Raw genomic sequence first — 5,539 nt, 5'->3', positions numbered from 1 at the left:
CGATCAGTGTAACCGTCTGTTCCTTTCTCCTTCATGTGTTTATCTCGCTTCCCCTGAAATGCATCTGTGCTATTCGCCTCCACTACTCCCTGTGGTAGTGAGTTCTCACCACTCTCTGGGTGCAGAAGTTTCTCCTGAATTCCCTGTTGGATTTATTGGTGACTATCTTATATTCATGGCCCCTACTTTTAGTCTCATAATTATTTCATGATTTCAGTTTTTTTAAACTCTATTTATAAAATTGTCAAAACACCATGTCTCACCAGCCCATTGTGTTTGCTTTCCTGCTGTCACCTTCATCAGAGTACAAGGAGCGATTGGAATCTGGCTCAAAAATTGCAGAATGTCGATTGTACACGAGACAAGGACTCAGTCGCTTTTGTGATCACAGAATCACAGTTTCATACAGCACAGAAGGAGGCCATTCAGTCCATTGTGCCTGTGGCGGCTCTCTGAAAGAGCTTTTCAATTAGTCCCACTCCCCTGCTCTTTTCCCATAGCCCTGCAAATCCCTCACTTCCAGTATTGATCCCGTTCCCTTTTTGAATGTTATTTCTGAATCTGCTTCTATCACGTTTTCAGGCAGTGCATTCCAGATCATAACATCTCGCTGTGTAATTGTCCTCATTTTCCCTCTGATTCTGTTGCCAATTATCTTAAATCTGTGTCCTCTGGTTACCAACTCTTCTGCCACTGGAAACAGTTTCGCATTATTTACTCTATCCAAACCCTTGAACACCTTTATTCAATCTCCCGTTAACCTTCACTGCTCGAAGGGGAAAAATCTCATCTTTTCGAGTCCCCCATTATAACTGAAATGTTTCATCTCTGGTACCATTCTAGTAATTCTCCACTCTGCCTTCTCCAAGGTGCAGACATCCTTCTTAAATTGTGGTACCCAGAATTGGAGGCAATACTCCAGCTCAGGCCTAACCGGTCATTTATAAAGGTTTAGCATAACTTCCGTGCATTTGTACTCTGTGCCTCTATTTATAAAGCCAAAGATCCTGTTTGTGTTTTTAACAATCTTAGCTACTTGTCCTGCCACCTTCAAAGATTTGTGCACATAAACTCCCAGGTCTCACTGTACCTTTTTTTTTATTCATTGATAGGATGTGGGCGTCGCTGGCTGGCTAGGCCTGCTATTAGTGCCCATCCCTAATTGCCCTTGAGAAGATGGTGGTGAGCCGCCTTCTTCAACCACTGCAGTCCATATGGTGTAGGTACACCCACAATGCTGTTAGGAAGGGAGTTCCAGGATTTTGGCCCAGCGACAGTGAAGGAACGGCGATACAGGTCCAAGCCAGGATGGTGTGTGGCTTGGACGGGAACTTGTAAGTGGTGATGTTCCCATGCGTCTGCTGCCCTTGTCCTTCTAAGTGGTAGAGTTCGCGTGTTTGGAGGGTGCTGTTGAAGGAGCTTTGGCGAGTTGCTGCAGTGCATCTTGTAGATGGTACACACTGCAGCCACAGTGCGCCGGTGGTGGAGGGAGTGCATGTTGAAGGTGGTGGATGGAGTGCCAATCAAGCGGGCTGCATTATCCTGAATGGTGTCGAGCTTCTTGAGTGTTGTTGGAGCTGCACTCATCCAGGCAAGTGGAGATTATTCCATCACACTCCTGACTTGTGCCTTGTAGATGGTGGAAAGGCTTTGGGGAGTCAGGAGGTGAAACACTCGCCGCAGAATTCCCAGCCTCTGGCCTGCTCTTGCAGCCACATTATTTATATGGCTGGTCCAGTTCAGTTTCTGATCAATGGTAACCCCCAGGATGATGATAGTGGAGGATTCAGTGATGGTAATGCCATTGAATGTCAAGAGGAGATTCTTAGAGTCTCGCTTGTTGGAGATGGTCATTGCCTGGCACTTGTGTGGTGCGAATGTTACATGCCACTTGTCAGCCCACGTCTGAATGTTGTCCAGGTCTTGCTGCATATGGACACGGACTGCGTCAGTATCGGATGAGTCTCGAATGGTGCTGAACAGTGTGCAATCTTCAGCGAACATCCCCACTTCTGACCTTATGATGGAGGGAAGGTCATTGATGAAACAGCTGAAGATAGTTGGGCCTAGGACACTGCCCTGAGGAACTCCTGCAGTGATGTCATGTGATTGAGAAGAATGACCTCCAACAACCACAGCCAACTTCCTTTGTACTAGGTATGATTCCAACCAATGGAGAGTTTTCCCCTTGACTCCCATTGACTTCAGTTTTGCTAGGGCTCCTTGATGCCACACTCGATCAAATGCTGCCTTGATGTCAAGGGCAGACACTCTCACCTCACCTCTTGAGTTCAGCTATTTTGTCCATGTTTGAACCAAAGCTGTAATGAGGTCAGGAGATGAGTTGCCCTGGCGGAACACAAACTGGGTGCAAGTTAGCAGGTTATTGCTGAGTAAGAGCCGCTTGATAGCACTGTCGATGACACCTTCCATCACTTTGCTGATGATTGAGAGTAGACTGATGGGACGGTAATTGGCCAGGTCGGGTTTGTCCTGCTTTTTGTAGACAGGACATACTTGCGCAATTTTCCACATTGCCGGGTAGATGCCAGTGTTGTAGCTGTAATTGAGCAGCTTGGCTAGGGGCGCAGATAGTTCTGGAGCACAAGTCTTCAGTACTATTGCCGGAATGATTTCAGGACCCATAGCCTTTGCAGTATCCAGTGTGTTCAGCCGTTTCTTGATATCACGTGGAGTGAATTGAATGGGCTGAAGACTGGCATCTGTGATGATGGGGACCTCAGGAGGCGGCCGAGATGGATCATACACTCAGCACTTCTGGCTGAAGATTGTTGCAAATGCTTCAGCCTTGTCTTTTGCACTCACGTGCTGGGCTCCACCATCATTGAGGATGGGGATATTTTTGGAGCCTCCTCCTCCTGTTAACTGTTTAATTGTCCACCACCACTCACGACTGGATGTGGCAAGACTGCAGAGCTTTGATTTGATCTGATGGTTGTGAGGTCGCTTAGCTCTGTCTATCGCATGTTGCTTCCATTGTTTGGCATGCAAGTAGTCCTGTGTTGTAGCCTCACCAGATTGACACCTCATTTTTCGGTATGCCTGATGCTGTTACTGGCATGCTCTCCTCCACTCTTCGTTAAACCAGAGTTGATCTCCCGGCTTGATGGTAATGGTAGAGTGAGGGATATGCCGGGCCATGAGGTTACAGATTGTGGTTGAATACAATTCTGCTGCTGCTGATGGCCCACAGCGCCTCATGGATGCCCAGTTTTAAGTTGCCAGATCTGTTCGAAATCTGTCCCATTTAGCACGGTGGTGGTGCCACACAACACGGTGGAGGGTATCCTCAACGTGAAGACGGGAAATAGTCTCCACAAGGACTGTGCGGTGGTCACTTCCACCAATGCTGTCATGGACAGATACATCTGCAACCTGTAGATTGGTGAGGACGAGATCAAATAGGTTTTTCCCTCTTGTTGGTTCCCTCACCACCTGTCGCAAATCCAGGCTGGCAGCTTTGTCCTTTAGGACTCGGTCAGCTCGGTCAGTTGTGGTGCTACCGAGCCACTCTTGGTGATGGACATTGAAGTCCCCCACCCAGAGGATATTTTGTGCCCTTGCTACTCTCAGTGCTTCTTCCAATTGGTGTTCAACATGAAAGAGTACTGATTCATCAGCTGAGGGAGGGCGGTAGGTGGTAATCAGCAGGAGGTTTCCTTGCCCATGTTTGACATGATGCCATGAGACCTCATGGGGTCCTGAGTCAATGTTGAGGACTCCCAGGGCTACTCCCTCCCGACTGTATACCACGGTGCCACCACCTCTGGTGGGTCTGTCCTGCCGGTGGGACAGGACATACCCAGGGATGGTGATGGTGGTGTCTGGGACATTGGTTGTAAGGTATGATTCGGTAATTATGACTATGTCAGGCTGTTGCTTGACTAGTCTGTGAGACAGCTCTCCCTATTTTGGCACAAGCCCCCAGATGTTGGTAAGGAAGAATTTGCAGGGTCGACAGGGCTGGGTTTGCCTTTGTCATTGTCGTTTCCGGTGCCGAGGTCGATGCCGGGTGTTCCATTCGGTTTTATTCTTATTGTTTTTCATAGCGATTGTTTACAACTGAGTGGCTTGCTAGGCCATTTCAGAGGGCATTAAGAGTCAACCACATTGCTGTGGGTCTGGAGTCACATGTAGGCCACACCTGGTAAGGACGGCAGATTACCTTCCCTAAAGGACATTAGTGAACCAGATGGGTTTTTGCAACAATCGACAATGGTATCATGGTCGCCATTACTAAAATTGTACTATTCAATTAATATTTCCTCTCCTCATTTTCCTCACAAAGTGTATCAATTTACATTTCTTTGTGTTAAATTGTATCTGCCACATGTCTGCCCATTTCACGAGTCTGTCTATGTGCTCCTGAAGTCTGCTACTCTCTTCTCTGTTTACTACATTTCTGAATTCTGTGTCATCTACAAACTTTGAATAGCTGCCTTTAGACGTTATTCCAGGCCATTGTTGTCCATCAAAAAGAGCACTGGCCCTAATATCTACCCGTGGGGGACACCACTGTACACTTCCCTTCTGTGTGAAAACAACCATTCACCACTACTCTCTGTTACCTGTCCCTCAGCCAATGTCACATCCACGCAGCCACCGCCCCTTCAATTCAATGGGTTTCCATTTCCTATCAAGTCTATTAAATGGCATTTTATCAAACACCTTTTGAAAGTCCATATATACAACATCAACCGCACTAACCTCATCAACCCTCGCCATTACTTTATAAAAGAACACAATCAAGTTTGTCAGAGAGACTGGACTTTAAAGAATCTGTGCTGCTTGTCATTTATTCCTCCAAGTTTTTCCAAATGACATAACTATGTCCTGGACTGTCCCCTCTGGAATTTTCCCCACCACCAACGTTAGGCTGACTGGGCCGCAGGTACAGGGTTTATCCCACACTGCTGTTTTAATCATTGTGTAACATTTACAACCCTCCAGTCCTCTGGCACCGCTCCCATATCCAAGGAAGATTGAAATGTTCTGGCCAGAGCCTGCGCTGTTTCCACCATTCCTTCCCCCAGCAACCCTCATACATCCCATCCGGACCGGGTCAATGTACTACTTTACTGTGGTACAAAGAGTGCTGGATTGAAAGGGGTTAAATGAAGTGGTTTGTTCAGTGACTGTAATTAATGTCAGTCTCCACAGGTTAACTGAATATGTTTGTACAGTGATTGTTATTGATGTCAGTCTCCACGGGTTAATTGAATCTGTTTGTTCAGTGGCTGTAATTAATGTCAGTCTCCATGGACCCTAATTGTATCAGTGCAGGGTTTCCCTCTTCTATTAATAAGGGACTCCTTTCAATGCGTTATTACGTAGTGTCAAAGAGAGCATCACCTCCAGCACTAACAGGGCTCAGCGCGCTGCTCAGCAGAGAGGGAGTCGGAATCTGAGAACAGTAGATTGGAATGTTACAACAATGGGTCAGAAACTGAGAACAGTAGATTGGAATGTTACAACAATGGGTTGGAATCTGAGAACAGTAGATTGGAATGTTACAACA

Source organism: Somniosus microcephalus, unplaced genomic scaffold (genome assembly GCF_052327205.1).
Source record: "Somniosus microcephalus isolate GS21.2 unplaced genomic scaffold, FLI_Smic_1.0 unresolved_chr3, whole genome shotgun sequence".
In the NCBI taxonomy this organism is placed as follows: Eukaryota; Metazoa; Chordata; class Chondrichthyes; order Squaliformes; family Somniosidae; genus Somniosus; species Somniosus microcephalus.
This window is presented reverse-complemented; position numbering follows the sequence as displayed.